The sequence below is a fragment of the Scyliorhinus canicula genome, chromosome 4 (genome assembly GCF_902713615.1).
Source record: "Scyliorhinus canicula chromosome 4, sScyCan1.1, whole genome shotgun sequence".
NCBI classification, from domain to species: domain Eukaryota; kingdom Metazoa; phylum Chordata; class Chondrichthyes; order Carcharhiniformes; family Scyliorhinidae; genus Scyliorhinus; species Scyliorhinus canicula.
In genome coordinates this window covers 196,854,397-196,879,806 of record NC_052149.1, presented here as the reverse complement: position 1 = coordinate 196,879,806, position 25,410 = coordinate 196,854,397, and positions in this window count along the sequence as shown.

The window sequence follows — 25,410 nt, the reverse complement described above, 5'->3', positions numbered from 1 at the left end:
AGAGGTGGAAACCGTCGGCTGGCAGTGGGATATTCTGGTACCGCCACTGTCAACGGGATTTCCCATTGAATCCACTCTTCATTGCCGGGAAATCCCCAGTGTGATTTCAACATCGGCAGGGCCGGAGGATCCCGCTGGCGAGAATGGCTACAAAATCCCCCCTGAGATCTTGTGTGGCCTCTGTGTGGTGTCAGTGCTTAACTCTCTGGCTTCATCCACAGGCTCAAGCAATCAAATATATTTTAAACAATAAATAAGGTTAGAGTACCCAATTAATTTTTTCCAATTAAGGGGCAATGTAGCGTAGCCAATCCACCTACCCTGCACATCTTTGGGTTGTGGGGGTGAGACCCACGCAAACATGGGGAGAATGCGCAAACTTAACATGGACAGTGACCCAGAGCTGGGATCGAACCTGGGTCCTCAGGGCCGTGAGGCAGCAGTACTAACCACTGCACCACCGTGCTGCCCTGGCAATCAAATATAGTTAACAAGGGCAGCACGGTGGCACAGTGGTTAGCATTGCTGCCTACGGCGCTGAGGACCCGGGTTTGAATCCCGGCCCTGGGTCACTGTCTGTGTGGAGTTTGCACATTCTCCCCGTGTCTGCATGGGTTTCACCCCCACAACCCAAAGATGTGCAGGATAGGTAGATTGGCCACTCTAAATTGCCCCTTAATTGGAAAAAATAATTGGGTACTCTAAATTTATTAAAACAAAAAAATATATAGAGTTAACAAGGATCAGTAAGCTGACTAACAGAATCAAACACAGATCAATCAAACCATTGAATACTGCCCAGGCCATTAATTCAAGTTCCTCAACTACTATGGCAGGTAGCACAATTCCACCTGGAAGTGTGCACGCACATCCTTCCTGACACATTGGAGTTTTGGTCAATCATTTCAGCATCCAAAAACTGGATGCCAAATTATTCACTTTTGTGGCCGACAATATTTAATTTGTCTTCTTCCTCATGCAGAATAGTCAAACCTTTTTCTTGACTATTTAAAAATATATTTATTTGATAATCATATAGGTCTTGTTCACCGCAGATATGTATTAAGCATATCTATTAATCAGAGCATGGAATGCTTTATGGTTTCTTATGGATCTATTTCAGCAGATTTTATCCCTTTTCTCTGAGCATAATGCTTTCACTTGCAGCTTTTCATCCGCAGATCACTTATAAATGTTGTAAACAACAGCAGTTCCAGAAGTCATTCGAGGGAAACAGCACTGTTTATTGCAATATAATTAATCCAGCTACCACTGATTATTGCTCTGCCTCTTGAAATTTAGCCAATTTGTTAAGAGTATTCTCATTCGTCCCAAAAAGTTTCATTCGCTTCAAGTCTACTATGAGATACTCTTATGAATTCCTTCTGAAATGTATAAATTGATTTTGTTTGAATACCCTCTAGAGGGCGAAAAGCTGCAAGTGCTATCACCTTATATCGGGAAATTGTTGATTACATGTCCATAATTCTCCAATGTGCACCAGTGGTGGGTCCTGTACTTGGAAAATTTGTCTTATAACATAATCACCACTTTATCCTCAGACACAAATTCTGTTACTTCCTCAAAGAATCCTAAAAAAAACAACCATTAATAAACCCATGGACCTTGAATTATTGATTTAATCTTGTTAAATGCACTTGATTGATTCCTTAATGTTTTCCACTGTACAAATGTCAATCCAATGGGTTTATAGCCGCTAGAAATCATGTTTATGACCCTTTTATAAAATAATGGGAACATTAGCTGTAATCTGTGTTTGCAGGGATCAGATACATACACCGCAAAGATCTGATAAAGATTTCACTGTATACATGAGGTCAGAAACACTAGCCTCCACGTATCAGATGAAAATCTACCCTTTACTCTCACAGATGAGACTTGCCCACAGTGCTCTCAGGAGTAATGTGTATACTTTCAGTGCACCCCCCAGAAAAGGATATTTACTCACTGTTCTGACAGCAGTCAGATCTCATAGAAGCCTACCTGGAAACAGAAGCGCACACTTCATTTAATTAGAAGATCAAAAACATTTATTTTTAGGATCCTTGAAGGAGCATTGCTGAGTTGCTGCAGCGCATCATATAGATGGCACACTGCTGTCATGTGTGTCACAGGTGGAGGGAGTGAATGTTTAAGGTGGTAGATGGCGTGCCAATAAAGCAGGCTGCTTTGTCCTGAATAGTGTCAAGCTTCTTGAGTATTGTTGGAGCTGTGCCTATCTTGGCAAGTGGAGAGTATTCCATCACATTGCTAACTTGTGGATGTTGGACAGACTTTGGTGAGCCAGGGGGTTTGTCCCTCTTTGATGAATTCTCTGACCTGCTCCAATATCTACATTATTTATATGGCTGGTCCAGTTCAGTTTCTGGCCAATGTTAATCCCCACGACGTTGGCAGTGGAAGATTCAGCAATGGTAATACCATTGAAAGTCAAGGGCCGATGGTTAGATCCTCTCTTGTTGGACATAGGCATTGCCTGACAGTTGCGTGGCAAGAATATTACTTGTCAATTAGCAGCCCAAGCCTGAATATTGTGCAGGTCCTTCTGCATTTGGAGACGGACTGCTTCAGTGTCTGAGGAATGGTGCTGAGCACTGTGCGGTTATCTGCAAACATCCCCACTTCTGACCTTATGATGGAAGGAAGGTCATTGATGAAGAAGCAGAAGATAGTTTAACCGAGGCCACTAGCCTGAGGAACTCTGTCAGCAATGCCCCAAGACTGAGATAATTGACCTCCAACAATTACAATAATTTTCACCCGGTAACCCCCGGGTGGCAGAGGTCATTGTGGATGACTTTTAATCGGTCGATCTGCGCGCTGGTGCATGTCCCGCGGGATAGGGCATCCGAGGGCTCGTTGAGCTTCCCGGGTCGATATTTAATATCGTAATTGTAGGTGGAGAGTTCGATCCTCCACCTCAGAATTTTGTCGTTTTTAATTTTGCCCCTTTGCGAGTTGTCGAACATGAAGGCGACCGACCGTTGGTTGGTAATGAGGGTGAACCTCCTACCTGCGAGGTAGTGCCTCCAGTGTCGAATAGCCTTCACGATGGCTTGTGCTTCCTTCTCGACTGAGGAGTGTCGGAGTTCTGAAGCGGATAGGGTACGGGAGAAAAATGCAATGGGCCGCCCTGCTTGGTTTAAAGTGGCTGCTAGCGCTACCTCTGAGGCGTCGCTCTCAACCTGAAAAGGAGTGGATTCATCCACCGCCCTCATGGCTGCTTTGGCGATGTCGTCCCTGATGCAGCTGAAGGCCTGGCGCGCCTCAGCAGACAGGGGAAATAGTGTGGCCTTGAACTGTGGGCGGGCTTTGCCCACATATTGGGGGACCCATTGGCCGTAGTACGAAAAGAGCCCCAAGCACCGTTTGAGGGCTTTGGGGCCATGGGGGAGGGCAGTTCTAAGAGGGGGCGCATGCAGTCCGGGTCTGGGCCCAGGACTCCGTTCTCCACGACGTAGCCGAGGATGGCTAGTCTGTTTGTGCGGAACACGCATTTCTCGTTGTTATAAGTGAGGTTTAATTTCTGTGGCGTCTGGAGAAAACAGTGGAGGTTGGCGTCGTGGTTCTGCTGGTCATGGCCGCAGATGGTAACATTATCCAGATACGGAAACGTGGACTGCAGCCCGTACTGGTCTACCATTCGGTCCATTGCTCGTTGGAACACCGAAACCCCGTTAGTGATGCCGAAGGGAACCCGGAAGAAATGGAAGAGGCGGCCATCGGCCTCGAACGCCGTGTAGTGGCGGTCCTCCGGGCGGATTGGGAGCTGGTGGTATGCAGACTTCAGATCCACCGTGGAAAATACCTGATATTGGGCGATCTGGTTACCATGTCTGCAATTCTGGGGAGGGGATACGCGTCTAGGAGCATAAAGCGATTGATGGTCTGGCTATAATCGACAACCATGCGGAATTTTCCCCCGGTCTTGACGACCACCACCTGAGCTCTCCAGGGACTGTTACTGGCCTCTATGATCCCCTCACTGAGCAGCCTTCGGACCTCTGTTCTGATAAATACCCTATCCTGCAGGCTGTACCGCCTGCTGCGGGTGGCTACCGGTTTGCAATCCGGGGTGAGGTTGGCAAAGAGAGGAGGGGGGGGCGATACGCAGTGTGGCGAGGCTGCAGATAGTGAGTGGGGGCAGGGGCCTGCCGAAGCTGAGGGTGAGGCTCTTGAGGTTACATTGGAAATCCAAGCCTAAGAGGAGTGGCGTACAGAGGTCGGGCAAGACATACAGTTTAAATTTGGAATAGCTAGCGCCTCGAATCGTTAGCGTTGCTGTAGTGCGGCCTTGGATTTGGATGGAATGGGAGCCCGAAGCGAGGGCGATAGTTTGGTTGATGGGATAAATAGGGAGGGAACAGCGTCTTACCAGCTCTGGGTGTATGAAGCTCTCTGTGCTCCCGGAGTCGAAGAGGCACGACGTGTTGTACCCGTTGATCTGGACCTCCGTCATCGAATTTCTCAGATGCTTGGGGCGTGATTGGTCGAGGGTGACCGCGTTGAGTTGCGGGCCGCGTGGTGGGTGCCTGGGGGAGTCGAATTCTTCTGATCGGGCATCCTGTCGAGTAGATGCTGCTGCGTTCTGGCGAGCTTGATGCAGGAACATGTTGCGGGCCATGTGATGACTGCCCGGGGAGGTCGTACTCCTCCGATGAGCTGTTTGAGTCTGGGGATGCAGCTAGGGCCCGTGGATTGCACATGGAGGGTGGTGATGAAGATGCCATCCAAGATGGCAGCCCACATGAATCGCACGTGGCCAGCCGCATGGTGGAGGTTTGCCAAGATGGCGGCCCCCATGGATTGCACGTGGCGGGAGGGGGCGGAGCCTGAGCGTAGGCCGCAGCGTTTCGGGGCCCGCGGGCCTGCTGGTGCTGGGGGCGATGTTTTTAGACTGTTGGGGTGTTGAGGGCTGGGGCCCCTCTGCCGAGGCACACTCTAGCATAGTAGCCTTTCTTCCCGCAGCTGCTGCAGGTCGCGGATTGGGCTGAACGCGGGGTGCTGGCTTTGTCCACAGAAGTGGCAGGCTGGAGCAGTTGAATAACTGGTTTGGGGAGCTGAATAGTGGCAGGCTGGAGCAGTTGAATAACTGTTTTGGGGAGCTGAATAGTGGCAGGCTGGAGCAGTTGAATAACTGGTTTGGCGAGCTGAGTAGCTGGCTGGGGGAGCTGAGTAATTATCTGGAGCAGCTGGATAGCTTGAGTAGTTGACTGGGACAGTAGAGCGACCGGCTCTGGCAGTGCGATAGCTGGGGGGACTTGCGGCACAGGCTTGGGGGGTCCTCAGGTCGGGAGCCCATGCGGGGTTAGCGGGGTCCGCGGGAAACGAGTTGAGGCTGCAGAAGGAAACTTCCATTGTGATAGCAGCCTCTACGGTAGTCTCTAAGCCCTGGGCGCCATTTTCTAATAGTCTCTGGCGTAAATAGCTAGATCGAAGGCCCGCTACAAAAACATCCCACACAGCAAGCTCCCTATGTTCGGCCGCAGTTACAGCCTGGTAATTGCAGTCATTTGAGAGATTGTTCAACTCGCGTGCAAATTCAGCTAAAGTTTCAGTAGACCGTTGTAGGCGAGTCGCGAACACATGGCGGGCAAAGGCCTCGTTCATGGGCCTAATATACATTTTGTCCAAAATCGCCAGCGCTGCGGTGTAGGAACCAGCGGGATTTAGTTGTGTCGAAATTCTGTGGCTTACCCTCGCGTGCAGTAGGCTGAGCTTTTGTTCCTCCATAGTTTCAGCGGTGCTGATCTCGGCCAGGTAGGCCTTAAAACATTTCAGCCAGTGGCAGAAGGTTTCTTTCGCCTCTGCCTCCTGCGGATCGAGTTCTAGACGTCCTGGTTTTAGAGCGAATTCCATGCTTTACTTCGGCAGCTTCTTAAGTGTATTAAATTGATGGAGCCATCAATTCAGCGAACACGTGTAGTTGGATCTGAACAGACGCTTTAATACACTTACAACAGAGCCAGCCTATTCGTCGTTGAACTCCAGATGGCTGCATGCTGGCTCTGAGGCACTGATCTTTATACATCGGTCCCAGGGGGAGGAGTCCTGGGCGGAGCCAAGGGAGGAGCCCAGTACAAACTCTCATGTACTCCCAGAGTGACTCCCCCTGGCGGTTGGATAGTGCAACTGCACTTACAATGGTGGATAGTGAACATATATACACTGAGTTATATTGGCAACTATATACAGCATTGATCTTACAACAGGTAGATAACGAACATATATACATGGAGTGATATTGGCAACTATATATAGTGTGAATCACATTCCCCACAATCTAATTAGCTGAAGAAGTGATCTGTGCGTCTCCCATGCTTCATTCCAGCTACCTGAAACCCTTCACATGTCGATGAACCGCAATTCAATATCGTTTAACCATGAAGCACAGAAAAATCCACGCCCGTAACTTCCTCACATTGGCAATCACTGGCAGGTTTCCAATCCATAACGATTTACGTTCCCTGGAATTCCCAAGCTTGGGTCTCACCCGGCCTTCCTCACTCAGGTTGGGTGAGAGTGAAACAGGGAAGCAGCTCCACGGCTCCAGCAGCGAGGTGTAAATTGGGCAGAACGAAGGAGAACAAGCTTCCTTTTTACAGTACTAGCTGCAATAAAGGAGGTGAGTTTAAAGGGACCATTGAAAGAGAGAAGGTAAGTTTCAAAGGTATGGGATGTTAGGAGTAGGGGTTCAGACATCGGTGGGGTGGGATGTCGGGTCGGTGGGGGACTGTCGGATAAAGCTGGGAGAGGGTGGTGGGGGTGGTGGAGGGTGGTTGTTGGGTGTGGGGTCAGGGCGAGGGGGTGGTACTTGGCTGGGCATGGCATTGGGGGGTGGCCCTGTGGCATCAGGCATGAGCGTAGTATTTGGGGGATTCACTGAGGGGTCAGGGGTATGGGAGATGTACCACGCAACACTCAGCCTGGATGTTTAAAATAGTTACTCTGAAGTTAGAAGTGCTTATTTCTTTCCTATTCTTACAGAGCAACTATGGTTATAAAATTGTCAGAACCATCCAAAGTTAGTGATTTAAATCGCTTTATCGGATGATTCCCAGCACAGCACAATGTCCAGGGGAAGTTAGCTCTCCTGGACAACTGCTGGGTAGACCCTTACATGGGAACCTCTGAGAGGGATTCCCCAACGCACCTTTGGGGTACCCCCAATTGCGATGCTGGGGATCCATGAAGTTATGTTTATGTCACAACACGGAGGATGAATTAAAAGTTTTATAACAAAACTTGTTTTTGTTTCTTTTTTTCACTTACTTTACAAAAACCTATGCGCTTGAATCCCTGGAGTAAGAAACAGTTCGGAAAGACTGATGAACCATTTATTATTCACATCAAAAATTTTAATATTTCTCAGGAGAAAGACCGTAATCTAAATAAACAAGTTATTAGCAGCAAATGATGAAGGGCAAATGCAAGCTATTGAGTTGAAATCAGTCAATCACTCAAGCCATGATTCCGATTGAGATGAGTAGGATGAGAAGCAAGCCCCCATAATATTGGTAGTGTGAGACTTGTGTGATTTTAACACTTCTGTCTGCAGGGTTATCCAAGGTCTATATAAAATACCTCAAAGTTGCAGTGTTCATTATCCTGATGAGTCACAGAAATTTCCACAGATTTTCAGACGCCTCCCTGAGTGGTATTGGCGGAGACAGTCAAATATGGAGCTATTTTTCCAAAGGATCCACAGGAGCATTTACACGTATATTAGGAACAAGAGGGTAGCTAGAGAAAGAGTTGGCCTACTCAAGGACAAAGGGGGGAAATTATGTATAGAACCAGAGGAAGAAGGTGAGGTCCTTAATGAGTATTTTGCATCGGTATTCATCAAGGAGAGGGACATGTTGATTGGTGGTATCTCAGAGGGATGTGTAAACACTTTAGAACAGGCCGTTATTACGAGGGAAGAAGTGTTAGCTGTGTTAAAAAGCATTAAGGTAGACAAATCCCCAGAGCCAGATGGCATTTATCCCAGATTACTGAGGGAGGCAAGAGATGAAATCGCTGGGCCTCTGATAGAAATCTTTGTGGCCTCATTGGCCATAGGTGAGATCCCAGAGGACTGGTGGATAGCCAATGTTGTACCGTTATTTAAGAAGGGCTGTAAGGGTAATCTGGGTAATTATAGGCCAGTAAGCTTGACGTCAGTGATAGTGAAATTGTTGGAAAAGATAATCAGAGATAGGATCTATGCACATTTAGAAGTGAATGGTCTTATTAGCGACAGACAGCATGTTTTTGTACAAGGGAGGTCATGTCTCACTAATTGATTGAATTTTTTGAGGAGGTGACAAAAATGATTGACGGGGGAAAGGCTGTGGATGTTGTGTACATCAATTTTAGTAAAGCATTTGATAAGGTCCCTCGTGGCAGGCTGGTGCAAAAGATGGGGACAGGGGTGAACTCGCCATATGGATCCAGAACTGGCTTGGCCATAGAAGACAGAGGGTAGCAGTGGAAGGATGTTTTTCCGAATGGAGATCTGTAATCAGTGGTGTTCCGCAGGGATCAGGGCTGGGATTCTCCCCTACCCGGCGGGGCGGGGGGTCCCGGCATACCGGAGTGGCGAGAACCACTCTGCCGTCGGGCCTCCCCAAAGGTGCGGAATTCTCCGCCCCTTTAGGGGCTAGGACCGTGCTGGAGTGGTTCCCGCTCCGTCGACCGGCGCCAACAGCCTTTGGTGCCCCACCGACCGGCGCCACGGCTGGCCGAAAGGACTTCGCCACCCCGGCGCATGCGCGGTGGAGGGGGTCTCTTCCCCCTCCGCCATGGTGGAGGCCGTGGTGGCGGCGGAAGAAAAAGAGCCCCCACGGCACAGGCCCGCCCGCCGATTGGTGGGCCCCGATTGGTCGGCGGGAGAGGCCTGACAGCGGTTGGACTTCAGCCCATCGCGGGCCGGAGAATCGCCGCGGGGGGCCCGCTGACTGGTGCGGGGAGCCCGCCGACCGGCAGGGCGCACTTCCCTGCGGGGGGGTCGGAGAATTCCGCCCCAGTTCTGGGACCGCTGTTCTTTGTTATATATATATTTTTTTTAAATGTTTTTTATTGAGTTTTCATATTTTATATATGACAAATTACAAGTTATTAGAGAGAGAGAAAAAAAAAAGGAAAACACAAAAATTTAACATGAATATTTACAGGTAAGCATCTTCATAACAATAATTGTGGCCGCCCCCTTTAGCCAGCATACATATTTTACATTCCCCAATATGGCCGAGGCACATGTTTATAGCATTTATTTATAGTTTGGTTTTGGGCCTTGGCTTGCCGTCAAACCCCATACCGAGCCCGTAGCCCCCCCCCCCCCCCCCCTCCCTCCCCCCGGCTACCTTCCCCCGATTCCCGTCCATTTTCCCCTGGTTCTTGGCCACCCGACTATTCTTCCTCCTGTACGTTGGCCACAAACAGGTCCCGGAACAGTTGCATGAATGGCTCCCACGTTCTGTGGAAGCCGTCGTCCGACCCTCGGATGGCGAATTTGATTTTCTCCATTTGGAGAGATTCCGAGAGGTCGGACAGCCAGTCTGCAGCTCTGGGTGGTGCTGCTGACCGCCAGCCAAACAGGATTCTACGGCGGGCAATCAGGGAGGCAAAGGCAAGGGCGTCCGCCCTCCTCCCCAGGAATAGATCTGGCTGGTCTGAAACCCCGAAGACCGCCACTATCGGGCATGGCTCCACCCTCACCCCCACCACTTTGGACATAGCCTCGAAGAAGGCTGTCCAGTACTCCACAAGTCTGGGGCAAGACCAGAACATGTGGGCGTGGTTGGCTGGGCCTCTCTGGCACCGCTCACATTTGTCCTCCACCTCCGGGAAGAACCTACTCATACGGTTTCTCGTTAAGTGGGCTCTATGTACCACTTTTAGTTGCGTCAGGCTGAGCCTTGCGCACGTGGAGGTGGAGTTGACCCTATGCAGTGCTTCGCTCCAGAGTCCCCACCCTATCTCCATCCCCAGGTCGTCCTCCCATTTCCTTCTTGTTGCGTCCAGTACGGTGTCGTCCCTATCTACCAGTCGGTCATACATGTCACTACAGTTCCCTTTCTGTAGGATACTTGCGTCCAGTAGGTCTTCCAGTAGTGTCTGTCGTGGCGGTTGTGGGTATGTCCTTGTCTCCTTTCGTAGGAAGTTTTTGAGCTGCAGGTACCGTAGCTCGTTCCCCCCAGCTAGCTGAAATTTCTCTGTCAGTTCGTCCAGTGTTGCGATCCTGTCGTCCGTGTATAGGTCCTTGACTGTCAGTGTCCCCCCGTCCTGCCTCCACCTTTTGAAGGTGGCGTCAGTCAGTGCTGGTGTGAACCTATGGTTGTTGCAGATGGGAGCCTTGTCCGACATTTTGTACAGGCCAAATTGCTGCCGCAGTTGGTTCCAGGATTGGAGGGTGGCCGTCACCACTGGGCTGGTGGAGTGTTTTTTGGGTGGGGATGGGAGTGCTGCCGTGGCGAGGGCCCGGAGGGAGGTTCCCATGCAGGAGGCCTCCTCCGCACGCACCCACTCGGCTTCTGGCTCCTGGATCCATCCCCTTACTCGCTCGGCTGTTGCCGCCCAGTGGTAGAATTGTAGATTCGGGAGGGCTAGCCCCCCCCTGGATTTTGTTTTTGTATGACCTTCTTTGGGATCCTAGCATTTTTATCCCCCCATACGAACGCCATGATATGTTTGTCCAGCGCTTTGAAAAAGGCCTTGGGGATGTAGATCGGAATGGATCTAAACAGGAAAAGGAACCTGGGCAGTACGTTCATTTTGATCGTCTGGACTCTCCCCGCGAGGGAGAGCGGGAGTGTGTTCCATCTTTGCAGGTCCTTTTTTACTTCCTCCGTCAGGCTGGTGAGGTTCCATTTGTGGATCCCTTTCCAGTCATGGGCTATTTGGATCCCCAGGTAGCGGAATTTATTTCGGGCTTGTTTGAACGGCAGGCCCTTTAGTGCTGCCCCCCCCCCCCCCCCCCCCCCTTGCGGGTGTACTGGGAAGATCTCACTTTTGCTCATGTTGAGTTTGTAGCCCGAGAAGGCTCCAAACTCTTTCAGGAGCGCTATGATTCCGTCCATGCTGCTTTGTGGGTCCGAGATATAGAGGAGCAGATCATCCGCATAGAGTGAGACTCTGTGCTCTCTACCTCCCCTTCGGATCCCCCTCCAATTTTTTGCTGCCCTGAGCGCGATTGCTAGCGGTTCGATTGCTAGTGCGAACAGCAGCGGGGACAGTGGGCATCCTTGTCTGGTGCCCCTGTGCAGCTGGAAGTATTGGGAGTTGGTATTGTTGGTCCGTACACTCGCCATGGGGGCGTTGTATAGGAGCTTTACCCAAGCGGTGAACCCTGTTCCAAGCCCGAACCGCTCCAGTACCTCTATGAGGTATTTCCATTCGACTCTGTCGAAGGCCTTTTCTGCGTCCAGGGAGACGATCACCTCTTGTGTTCTCCTTTGTTATATATATAAGTGACTTGGAAGAAAACGTAGTGGGTCTGATTAGCAAGTTTGTGGATGATACTAAGATTGCAGGAATTGCGAATAGTGGTGAAGATTGTCAAAGAATACAACAGGATATAGATAGGCTGCAAAATTGGGCAGAGAAATGGCAGATGGAATTTAACCTGGACAAATGTGAGGTGATGCATTTTGGTAGATCCAATTCAGGTGGGAGCAATAAAATAAATGGCAGAACCATAAGGAGCATAGAGACACAGACGGATCTGGGTGTGCAGGTCCACAGATCCTTAAAAGTGGCAGCACTAATGGAAATGATGGTTTCCAGAAAGCATATGGCATGCTTGCCTTCAGAGGATGAGGTATCGAGTATAAAAGCTCAAAAATTATGTTACAATTATATAGAACGCTGGTGAAGCTGCACTTGGAATACTGGGCGGGATTCACCGACCCCCCCCGCCGGGTTGGAGAATTGGCGGAGGCAGCGTGAATCCCGCCCCGACGCCGGCTGCCAAATTCTCCAGCGCCGGGGGCGGGAATAGCGCTGCGCCGCACGGCGGCCGTTTACAACGGCCCCCTCCGGCGATTCTCCGACTCGCGATAGGCCGAGTGGCCACCCATTTTCGGCGGATCCCGCCGGCGTGTGTTACGACAGGGACTTAACGGTGGGACCTGGCTCCACGGGCGGCCTCCGGGGTCCTGCGGGGGGGGGGGGGGGGGGGGGGGCGTGGGGGGATCTGGCACCATGGGGTGCCCCCATAGTGGCCTGGCTCACAGTCGGGGCCCACCGATCCATGGGTGGGCCTGTGCCGTGGGGGCCATCTTTCATTCCGCGCCGGCCGCTAAAACGGTCCGCGATGGCCAGGGTGAAGATGAACCTCCCTGCGCATGCGCTGGGATGACGGCAGTACATGCTGGCGCTCGTACGCATGCGCCGGTTGGCGCAGCACCAAGCCCCTTCCGTGCTGGCTGGCGCGGCGCAAACCACTCCGGCACCGGCCTAGCCCCTGAAGGTGCGGAGGTTCACGCCACTCCTTCGCGCCATAGTTGCCTGCCCTGCCGGTTTACGAAGAATCCCGCCCCTGTGTCCAATTCTGGTCACCGCATTACTAGAAGGACATGGAAGCTTTGGAGAGAGTACAGAAAAGATTTACCAGGATGTTGCCGGATATGGAGGGTACTAGCCATGAGGAGAGATTGGATAAACTGGGATTGTTCTCTCTCCTAGAGAGACAGAGGCTGAGGGGCGACCTGATAGAAGTTTACAAAATTATTAGGGGTATAGATAGGGTGAACAGTTGAGGCTTTTTCCCAGGCCGGAAATGACTATTATAAGGGGGCACAAGTTCAAGGTAAAGGGGGGAAAGGTTCAGTGGAGATGTGCGGGGGAAGTTATTTAAACAGAGCGTGATGGTGGCCTGGAATGCACTGCCAAGTGAGGTGGTTGAGGAAGATAAGTTTGAGACCTTTAAGGCTTAGCTGGATAGGCACATGAACAGTTGGGGTATAGAAGGATACAGGTGGTAGGTCGAGATAGGACACGTGATGGGCACAGGCTTGGAGGGCCGAAGTGCCTGTTGCTGTGCTGTATTGTTCTTTGTTCTTTCCAGAGCCCAACATGCCAATGAAACCTAATGGGGTTGGTCTCTTGCAACTATTTAAAGGCCGAGACACTGGTGTGAGGCCCTCAGTGGCTGGCCAGAATATACTAAAATAACACAAGACATTAGTTCAGAAGAGAATCAGGTAAGCTGGTCACCACAATTATTTTAATCACTCCCCTTCCACCTCGCCAACCTCCCCGCACCATGCACCCCACCACCCCAACCCACAAACACTCTTGCAAGCTCCATCGTCCTCAGGCATGGGCGAGGTTTAAACTCGGAGTTAATGACAGATCAATTATATCACAGATTATATTGGCTGGAATTCTCCAGCCATTAGGATTCCGAGTTCCCGTTGGCAGTGCACTTCCCGATGGCGAGGGACAGCTTCAATGGGAAATCCCATTGACAAGCAGTGAGCAGAGTGAATCCCGCACCAACTAACGGCACTCCACCTAGAAACACATGGATGGGGGACCGTAGAATCCCGCCCATTATATATAAGAACATAAGAACTAGGAGCAGGAGTAGGCCATCTGGCCGCTGGAGCCTGCCATTAAATAAGCTCATGGCTGATCTTGTGGACTCAGCTCCACTTACCAGCCCGCTCACAATAACCCTTAATTCCTTTACTGCTCAAAAATCTACCTATCTTTGCCTTAAAAATATTCAACGAGGTAGCCTCAACTGCTTCACTGGGCAAGGAATTCCACAGATTCATGACCCTTTGGGTGAAGCAGTTCCTCCTCAGCTCAGTCGTAAATCTACTTCCCCTTATTTTGAGGCTATGCCCCCTAGTTCTGCTTTCACCCACCAGTGGAAACAACCTCCTTGTTTCTATCCTATATATTCCCTTCATAATTTTACATGTTTCCATAAGATCCCCCCTCATTCTTCTAAATTCCAATGAGTATAGTCCTAGTCTAGTCAGTCTCTCCTCATAAGCCAATCCTCTCAACGCTAGAATCAACCTAGTGAATCTCCTCTGCACTCCCTCTTGTGCCAGTTCATCCTTTCTCAAGAAAGGAGACCAAAACGGTACACAGTACTCAGAAGTGGCCTCACCAGCACCTTATACAGCTGCAATATAACCTCCCAGTTTTTAAACCGCATCCCTTTAGCAATGAAGGACAAAATTCCATTTGCCTTCAAGCCAACTTTTTGCAATTCATGCACATGGACACCCAGGTCCCTCTGCACAGCAGCATGCTGCAATTTTTTTACCATTTAAATAAAAGTCAATTTTGCTGTTATTCCTACCAAAATGGATGACCTCACATTTACCAACATTGTACTCCATCTGCCAAACTCTTATCCAATCACTTAAACTACCTATATCCCTCTGCAGACTTTCAGTGTCCTCTGGACATTTTGCTCGACCACTCATCTTAGTGTCATCTGAGGACTTTGATACATTGGACTTGGTCCTCAACTCCAAATCATCTATGTAAATTGTAAACAATTGCGGTCCCAACACTGATCCCAGAGGCACACCACTAGCCACTGATTGACAACCAGAAAAACACTCATTTACCCACACTCTTTGCTTTCTGTTAGTTGACCAATCCTCTATCCCTACTAATACATTATCCATAATGCCATGCACCTTTACCTTATGCAGCATTCTTTTGTGTGGCATCTTGTCGAATGACTTCTGGAAATCCAGATACACCACATCCACAGGTTCTCCATTGTCCACCACACTCGTAATGTCCTCAAAGAATTTCAGTAAATTAGTTAAACATGACTTACCTTTCATGAACCCTGCTGCACCTGCCCAATGGGACAATTTTTATCCAGATGTCTCGTTACTTGTCCTTGATGATAGATTCATGCATTTTCCCCACTACAGAAGTGGCTAACCAGCCTATAGTTACCCACCTTTGATGTACCTCCTTTTTTAAACAGTGTCATCATATTTACTGTTTTCCAATCTGCCAGAACCACCCCGAATTCCAGTGAATTTTGGGAAGTTACCATGAGCGTATTTGTTATTTCCCCCACCGTCTCTTTTAGTACCCTAGGATGCATTCCATCAGAGCCAGGAGACTTGTCTACCTTGAACCCCATTAGCTTGCCCAACAATTTCTCCTTCGTGAAATGATCGTTTCTAGGTCCTCACCTGCCGTAGCCTCCTTGCCATCAATTATTGGCATGTTATTTGTGTCTTCCACTGTGAAGACTAACACAAAATACCATGGTCATTTCCTCATTTCCTATTATAAAATCCCCTTTCTCATCCTCGAAAGGACCAATGTTCACCTTAGCCACTCTCTTTTGTTTTATATATTTGTAGAAACTTTTGCTAACTGTTTTTAAATTTGAACTAGTTTATTCTCATAATCTATCTGGCTTTTCTTTTTGGCTTACTTTGAGGCTTTCTGTTGACCTTTAAAGATTTCCCAATCCTCTAGTTTCCCACTAATCTTTGCCACTTTGTATGCATTTTCTTTCAATTTGATACCCTCCTTTATTTCCTTAGATATCCATGATGATTATCCCTTTTCCTACAGTCCTTCCTTTTACTGGTGTATATGAGTACTGTGAAAAATCGCTTTTAAAGTCCTCCACTGTTCCTCCATTGTCCCACCATAAAGTCCTTACTTCCAGTCTACCTTAGCCAACACCTCCCTCATCCCATTGTAGTCTCATTTGTTTAAGCACAAGACATTTTCCTTCTCACCCTCCATCTGTATTTCAAATTCAACCATACTGTGATCGCTTCTTCCGAGAGGATCCCTAACTATGAGATCATTAATTATTCCTGTCTCATTGTACAGGACCAGATATAGGATAGCTTGCATCTCGTAGGTTCCATTACATACTGTTCTAGGAATATATCGCAGATACATTCTATGAACTCCTCCTCAAGGCTGCCTTGACCAACCTGGTTTGACCAATCAACATGTAGATTAAAATCCCCCATGATAATTGTACCATTTTTACATACATCAATTATTTCATTGTTTTTTGCCCACCATACCGTGATGTTATTATTTGGTGACCTTTTCTCCTTACTATTTCTAATTTCCATGCAAATAGATTCAAATGTTTTCTCCATAGAACCTATATCATCTCTCACTACCGCCCTGATGTCATCCTTTAATATCAGAGCTACACCACCTCCCTTACCTTCCTGTCTGTCCTTCCGAATAGTCTGATACCCCTGGATATTTAACTTCCAGTTGTTACCATCCTGCACCCACATCTCTGTAATGGCCACTATTTCATACTCATTTGCGATGATTTGTGCCGTCAACTCATTTACTTTGCTTTGAATGCAACGAGCATTCGGGTAAGGTGCCCTTATGCTAGTTTTTATCCTTTCTTTTTGAATCCTAACACCTCCACTAATAACATCTCCTGAGTTCTTCTTCCCTTTAACTTTTTTCATAATTTTCCATGTAGTTGAACCCAACACTCCACGTGCTAACCTGCTGCTTTGCTTCCCATTAACCCCATTATACTTCCCGGAGTTTTACCCTACTCTTCCTCCCTCACTTGCTAGGTTCAAATCTTCTGACCACTCTATTTATCCTTTCCTCTAGGACCCTGGTCCCAAATTGGTTCAGGTGAAGACCATCTCAATGGTACAGGTCCCTCCTGTTCCAATACTGGCGCCAATGCCCCATGAAATGGAACTCCTCTTTCCCGCACTACTCCTTTAGCCATGCGTTTACTTCCCTAATTTTCTCATCCCTATGCAAAATCACACGTGGCTCAAGTGGTAATCCAGAGATTATTAATCTTGAGGACATGTTCTTTAGTTTAGTTCTTAGTGCCTGATAATCCCCAAATAGGTCCTCTTACCTGGTTTTGCCTATGTTGTTTGCCCAACGTGAATAACAACAACTCGATCATCCCTCTCCCGCTCTAATATCCTTTTAAGCCGGTCAGAGATATCCCTCGCCCTGGCACTGGGCAGGCAACATACCATGCGGGACTCTCAATCCTGCTTACAATTAATCCTCCTAATTATAGAATCCCTTACAAATACCACTTGTCTTTTTGCTCCCCCACGCTTGAAAGGCCTCCTCCACGGTGCAGTGGTTGGCTAGCTCATCCTCCCTACAGTCCTTTGCCTCATTCACACAGAGAACGGGTATCTCATGCCTGTTGGACAAGGCTCCTCCATTCCTGAATTCAAGATCCCTCTACTTGCCTCACTCGCAGTCACACCCTGCTGTCCTTGACCACTTGCCGACTTTCAGGGGTGTGACTGCCTCCTGAAACAAAGTGTCCAGGTAACTCTCCCTCTCCCGGATGTGCCTCAGTATCTGAAGCTCAAACTCCAGCTCATCAATTCTGAGCCGGAATTCCTCAAGCAACAAACACTTGCTGCAGATGTGGTTACTGCAGCTCGCAATGGAATCTGCCAGCTCCCACATTATGTAGCTGCAGCAAAGGGCAGCACGGTGGCCTAGTGGTTAGCACAACCGCCTCACGGCGCTGAGGCCCCAGGTTCGATCCCGGCTCTGGGTCACTGTCCGTGTGGAGTTTGCAGGTTCTCCCCGTGTCTGCGTGGGTTTCGCCCCCACAACCCAAAAATGTGCAGAGTAGGTGGATTGGCCACGCTAAATTGCCCCTTAATTGGAAAAAATAATTGGCTAATCTAAATTTAAAAAAAAAAAAAATGTAGCTGCAGCACATCGCCTGCCCAGCCATCTCTACTTAGCTAATTAATTCATGAATTAGCTTTGCAGGGTATTTTTCAAATTTAGCACAGATCCTAAGGGCGAGATTCTCCGACCCCCCCTGCCGGGTTGGAGAATCGACGGGGCGGTGCGGCGTCAATCCTGCCCCCCCGCCCCCCCCCCCCCCCCCCCGCCCCCCCCCCCCCCCCCGCCCCCCCACCGCTGCCAAATTCTACGGCGACGGGGATTTGGCGGGGGCAGAAATTGCACCACGCCGGTCGGCTACCGCTGGCTGCGCCCCCCACCGTTGAATCTCCGGCCCGAAATGAGCCGAATGGCCGCCCGTTTACGGCCCGTGCCACCTGCATACATTACAACAGGTACTTACCGGCGGGACTTGGCACCGCGGGCGGCCTTCGGGCTACTCGGGGGGAGGGGGGGCACGGGGGGGGGGGGGGGGCGCGGGGGGATCTGGCCCTGGGAAATGCCCCCATGGTGGCCTGGTCCGTGATCGGAGCCCACCGATCCGCAGGCGGGCCTGTGCCGTGTGGACACTCGGCCGCTGTAACAGTCCGCAATGGCCGACCCGGAGATGCACCCCCCTGCGCATGCGTTGGGATGACGGCAGCACACGCTGGTGCTCCCGCGCAAGTGCCAACCTGCGCCGGCCGGCATAGGCCCTTCGGCACTGATTGGCGTGGCGCCAAGCTCCTTTCACACCAGCCGGCGCAGCGCAAATCACTCCGGCACCGGCCTAGCCCCTGAAGGTGCGGAGGATTCCGCACCTTTGGGGCGGCCCAACGCCAGAGTGGTTCACGCTAATCCTTCGCGCTGGAGTGGCCCGCCCCGCCAGTTCATGGAGAATCCCGCCCAGTAAGTCAATCCTGTGGCATCGGTTTTTCAGTTTTTGTTTCAGCTTCAGTGGAATCATCGAGATCAGTTACTTTACACTCACTGAGTTCGATGCTGCGCCCTCCGAGATTACTATCTGGAGACCAGGCTGCAAATCCCCAAGTTTAACATAGAACATTACAGCGCAGTACAGGCCCTTCGGCCCACGATGTTGCGCCGTCCTGTGAAACCCCTCTAAAGTCCCTCTACACTATTCCCTTATCGTCCATATGCCTATCATAAGAACATAAGAACATAAGAACTAGGAGCAGGAGTAGGCCATCTGGCCCCTCGAATCTGCTCCGCCATTCAATTAGATCATGGCTGATCTTTTGTGGACTCAGCTCCACTTTCCGGCCCGAACACCATAACCCTTAATCCCTTTATTCTTCAAAAAACTATCTATCTTTACCTTAAAAACATGTAATGAAGGAGCCTCAACTGCTTCACTGGGCAAGGAATTCCATAGATTCACAACCCTTTGGGTGAAGAAGTTCCTCCTAAACTCAGTCCTAAATCTACTTCCCCTTATTTTGAGGCTATGTCCCCTAGTTCTGCTGTCACCCGCCAGTGGAAACAACCTGCCCGCATCTATCCTATCTATTCCCTTCATAATTTTAAATGTTTCTATAAGATCCCCCCTCCAATGACCATTTGAATGCGTTTAGTGTTGGTGAGTCCACTACTGTTGCAGGCAGGGCACTCCACGCCCTTACTACTCTCTGAGTAAAGAACCTACCTCTGACATCTGTCCTATATCTATCTCCCCTCAATTTAAAGCTATGTCCCCTCGTGCTGGACATCACCATCCGAGGAAAAAGGCTCTCGATGTCCACCCTATCTAATCCTCTGATCATCTTGTATGCCTCAATTAAGTCCCCTCTTAACCTTCTTCTCTCTAACGAAAACAGCCTCAAGTCCTTCAGCCTTCCTCATAAGATCTTCTCTCCATACCAGGCAACATTCTTGTAAATCTCCTCTGTACCCTTTCCAATGCTTCCACATCCTTCCTATAATGTGGCGACCAGAACTGCACACATTACTCCAAATGCGGCCGCACCTGAGTTTTGTACAACTGCAACATGACCTCATGGCTCCGAAACTCAATTCCTCTACCAATAAAAGGTAACACACCGTACACCTTCTTAACAACCCTCTCAACCTGGGTGGCAACTTTCAGGGATCTATGGACATGGACACCGAGATCTCTCTGCTCGTCCACACTACCAAGAATCTTACCATTAGCCCAGTACTCTGCCTTTCTGTTATTCCTTCCAAAATGAATCACCTCACACTTTTCTGCATTAAACTCCATTTGCCACCTGTCAGCCCAGCTCTGCAGCTTATCTATGTCCCTCTGTAACTTGTAACATCCTTCTGCACTGTCCACAACTCCACCGACTTTAGTGTCATCTGCAAATTTACTCACCCATCCTTCTACGCCCTCCTCCAGGTCATTTATAAAAATGACAAACAGCAACGGCCCCAAAACAGATCCTTGTGGCACACCACTAGTAACTGGACACCAGTCAGAGCATTTCCCATCAACCACCACTCTTTGTCTTCTATCAACTAGCCAATTTCTGATCCAAACTGCTAAATCACCCTGAATCCCATGCTTCTGCATTTTCTGCAATAGCCTACCGTGGGGAACCTTATCAAATGCTTTACTGAAATCCATATACACCACATCAACTGCTTTACCCTCATCCATCTGTTTGGTCACCTTCACGAAGAACTCAATGAGGTTTGTGAGGCACGACCTACCCTTCACAAAACCATGTTGACTATCTCTAATCAAATTATTCCTTTCCAGATGATTATACATCCTATCTCTTATAAACCTTTCCAAGACTTTTCCCACAACAGAAGTAAGGCTCACTGGCCTATAGTTACCGGGGTTATCTCTACTCCCCTTCTTGTACAAGGGGACAAGTTTAGTTACTTTACACTCACTGAGTTCGATGCTGCGCCTTCTGAGGCTACTCCCTGGAGAATAGGCTGCAAATCCCCAAGTTTAGTTACTTTACACTCACAGAGTTCGATTCTCCACCCTCTGAGAATGCTCCCTGGAGATTAGTTTAATAAGATCAAGACATCATGAACAATATCATTATGTTATTTTTTGTTTAATATAATCTTTATTGTCACAAGTAGACTTACATTAACACTGCAATGAAGTTACTGTGGAAAGCCCCTAGTCGCCACACTCCGGAGCCTGTTCAGGTACACAGAGGGAGAATTCAAAATGTCCAAATTACCTAACAGCACGTCTTTCGGGACTTGCGGGAGGAAACGGGAGCACCCGGAAGAAACCCACGCGGACACAGGGAGAACGTGCAGACTCCACACAGACAAGCCGGGAATCGAACCTGGGACCCTGGATCTATGAAGCAACAATGCTAACCACTGTGCTACCATGCTGTTCTTCAAAGCTATCTTAACTTACAGGATAAATCATGCTCTTTCGGTAGATTCAGAGAAAAAGGAGAAGGGAGAGATTTTCATTCTCTCTGCATGGACATCACTTCTGTTATGGATCAAAAGCAGAAAATATTATCGTCAGTGTAATATGTTCTTCTAGACCATCATCAGATGGTGAAGATAAATGACACCTTTGTAACTTCTCTTTATTTGATATTTTGGAAGTAAGTTAGAATAATGAAATGACTAATGTTATCGTACTGAATATAACCATGAATCTTCATTGGAAGTGAGGGAACTTGACAGGTTTAGAATGATAGAATTTTGCCAGGCGGGAATGGTTCTACAGGTAGTAAGTGGAAGAGTTGGGACAGGAAATTGAATCTTTACTAAACTTGCAAGCTTCCTGTGTCTGTTCTGTTGCTACCTTTATAGCTTTACTATATATTGAAAAATAATGTAAATTAACATATTAAGATGCTTCCCTTTATTCACTGGTTTTCCTTTGAAGTTCCTGCACTGTATTAAGTCCAATCATTTAAACTGAACATTAAAGTGTAGCAGCTGGGCTAACACGTCTATCATGGAGGAACATTTAAAGATACACTGCCAATTTTGAAGTGGCTGGTTTTCACAAGATGAACAGAATGCTTCAGAAAGCACACCAATCACACAATTTCACGCAAGAAACGAAGTACATCTCAATGTACAAACTAGGGAGATCTAGGTCGCGATCCACTGCCCAAACGGTAGCGCAACCAGTAGATTTTGCGAGAAGCCTCTTGCGGGCTTCCAGGCCGCCAGTATTCCTCATGAGATCCACCCAGATCTCGCAAGGCGTCACAATCAGGATCCTGCCCACAATGGGCATGACCAAGCCTCATGTGCCTAAGTCCGTTTCAAACCCACTTAGGCATGCTCACCCGCTCCCAGCATCTAATGCCTCCCCAGGGAGTCCCCAGCTGGGTGCCTTTATGGTCCACACATGTGGAAATGCTCCCAAAGGGTTTCCCAGGCCATTGGAGGACCCTGGTCAGGGACAGGGCAGGATTGCTTCTTGGCCCTCCCCCTGGAGCACACATACCTTGGCACTGCCAGGCCGGCACTTCAAAGCTGATTGGAGCACTGCCAGGATGCCCAGGTGCCAGGGTGGCACTGCCAATGGTCAGGGCCTGGGGGAGCCATGCTCATGAAAGGAGGGTGGAAGGAGGTCTGAAGGGTGTGAGGGTGCATGGCGGGTATGAAGGGACTTCTGGAAGATTGGGGGGGTGAAGGATGGGGTTCCTGGAAGGGGAGGATCTGAAAGGTGGCATCGGAAGGCCTGTAAAGGGGGCCGCTCAGTGACTCCATAGTGGGATGTCATCACTGGGGGGGAGGGGGGGTTGTGCCCATGAGTGTTAAGGGTGATATTGCCCATGAGTGGGGGTTGGACCCACACACCCACTTAGAGATCATGGCACCCTTTCAAAATGGTGGCCCGATCTCTGACGAGCCGGTCTGGCCAACAAGTTCAGCTCCCAGTGATGAAAATAATTCGAAGTGTGGGCTTAGCTGGGGTGAAATTCCCCAGGGCCCAAAAATAGTGATTGCGTGTGGTTAAATGGCAGTGGCAGTGAATTCACCGACAAAGCTAACGGGAAACTCGCAGTAAAACCCGCCACAAATGACACTTAGAAACGTTTCCGTTAGATCTTGCCCCTAGTGTTACACATTCTGGGCTAATGCTCAGTCAATTCCAGTCCCAATTGACCTGGAGTCGCAACACAATTCAAATTAACAAATTATTCTTAGAAAATACCTTAGGTCTTTGGTCTCTGACTGCCCGATAACTATAGTTACCATGGGCGGAATTCTCCGACCTCCCGCAGGGTCGGGGAATCGCCCGGGGCCTTCGTAAATCCCACCCCCGCCGTAGCCGTAATTCTCTGCCACCCGGGAATCGGCGGAGCAGGAGCCACTCCGGCACGGGTCTAGCCCCTAAAGGTGAGGAGAATTCAGCGCCACTCCGCTACGCCGGGACCCCCTGCCCCACTGGGTAGGGGAGAATTTTGCTCCAAGTTTGTAAATTTAGACCCAATTAATTTTTACTAATAACAATAACTATGAGAAAATAGGCAGCAAATACAACTGGTTATCGATTATCTAATTCCTAACCTCCCACCCTTTAACTCATCTTACCCTCTACACACACACAAGGCAGACAAACACAGAGGGAAAAGAGGGAGATGAAGAAAAGTAAAAAGGATGGAAGCCTCTGTTTCAGATGGACTTCTTCAGTCTAGGACTTCAGTTGGAGGTTTTTGCTTTCAGACATAATGGTGTTCACTGTATATTTATCCAGGTTTCGAAACTATCTGTTGCTGGTTCAGAAACTAGCAGGCAGGGCAGTATTTCTGGAGAAAGAGAGAAAGAGAGATAGAGTGAGAGAGAGAAAGGCAGCAGTTCACAGCTCCCGCTATCTGCATCCAGGACCCTACTATCCCTCCCTGGGTTCTCTGAAAGCCATCCTACATGGCTAGGAGCCAATCACCGCCTGTCGCCAGGCAGAATGTTCCATTTGGTCAATTCATTGGCCACCAGTCAACTAATTGAATCAAATATCTCTGATCAATCAGGTGCCAGAAAGTCTGAGTCATTTAGACCCTCATCAATGTGGAAGCATTGGAAAGGGTGCAAAGGAGATTTACCAGGATGCTGCCTGGTTTGCAGGATAGATCTTATGAGGAAAGGTTGAGGGAGCTAGGGCTTTTCTCTTTGGAGCGGAGGAGGATGAGAGGCTACTTAATAGAAGTTTATAAGATGATGAGGGGGATAGATAGAGTGGACGTTCAGAGACTATTTCCTCGGGTGGATTTAGTTGTTACAAGGGGGCATAACTATAAGATTCAGGGTGGGAGATATAGGAGGGATATCTGAGGTAGGTTCTTTACTCAGAGTGGTTATGGTGTGGAATGGACTGCCTGCTGTGATAGTGGAGTCGGACACTTTAGGAACTTTCAAGCGGTTATTGGATAGGCACATGGAGCACACCAGAATGACAGGGAGTGGGATAGCTTGATCTTGGTTTCGGACAATGATCGGAACAACATCGAGGGCTGAAGGGCCTGTTCTGTGCTGTACTGTTCTATGATGTTCTAAAGCTCAATCTCAAATAGCACAATGTAGTATTTTGCAACTTTTGAGTTCCTCATTTCCTCTGCTTGATTTGAAGGTATATGTCCATTAAATATCCGTGGATCAAAAATGATACCAAAAAGTAAAAGAAATGGGAAATATGGGAATCAACAAGAAAGGCCCTTACATGCCTCCTTCCCTAAAAGTAATGAAACAGGATGGCACAGACGTTTCATTATGAGGTATGCAAGACATAAACCACCAACATATATCCATTCTTTCATCCTCATTATAATTCCCTTCCCAGTTCCTACATTGGTGACTGACCAGCCCCTAAACTCAGGACAACCCATCCGCTATCACATTATCCCTCTGGGGATGTGTACAATTTCAACATTGAACTGTTGAAATAATAAACTCCAACCAAATAATCTTGGGTTCCAGGTTTTAAACCTTTCTATAAACGCAAACAGATTATGGTCTGTATAAACTAAACTCTGTTTATTGTCATGCTGGACATATACTTCAAAGTGATGAAGGGCTCGTAGCAGTACCAAAGCTTCCTTTTCAATGGTGGAATACTTTCTTTGGCACTGACCCTGTTTTTCTGCATTGTCGCCTTGTAGTAGCATTGTCCCCACCCTCAGTTTACTGGCATCTGTGGCCATTTTATCTGGGCGACCAACACAGTTCCACGCACAAACATGGCCCTCAATGTCCCAAACCCTGCTTGTGTGTAACATCGCAGAAAGGGAATCCATTATCGAACTTGAGTATCCAACAAAGCACATACGGGAGCATATCATAATCTTTATAATTATATGTATGAATTGGTTCAAAGATGCCCTCTGGATAATATCCACAAATATCATTATTATTAAAATTGTGATTAACTCCACGACTGTGTTATGTTAGATAGCCTCGAGTCAGCCTTGTGTTGAAAAAGCTGTTACTTTCTGTTTTTATTTTTTAAAATTATGATTCACCAGAATTATATCAGGGATGAGAACATACAACTGTTTAGAGAGACATGAGGCGCTTGAACTGTTTTTACTGAAGCAGATAACCAGCTTCTTTATAACAATGCACTCACAGATCCCATTGGATGTATCCAGGAGTAACAATAAAGTTTCCCTGTATTGTTTCGGGGTGGTGGAGATTGGTGTGAGAATCCACAGTGATGAAGGAGGGTCATTCTCATCATCATTGCAATGCAATAGCATCATCAGTTATCAGCCCCTCAGTTAAGCTCAGTCAATGTGTACACCATGGCATTTGATT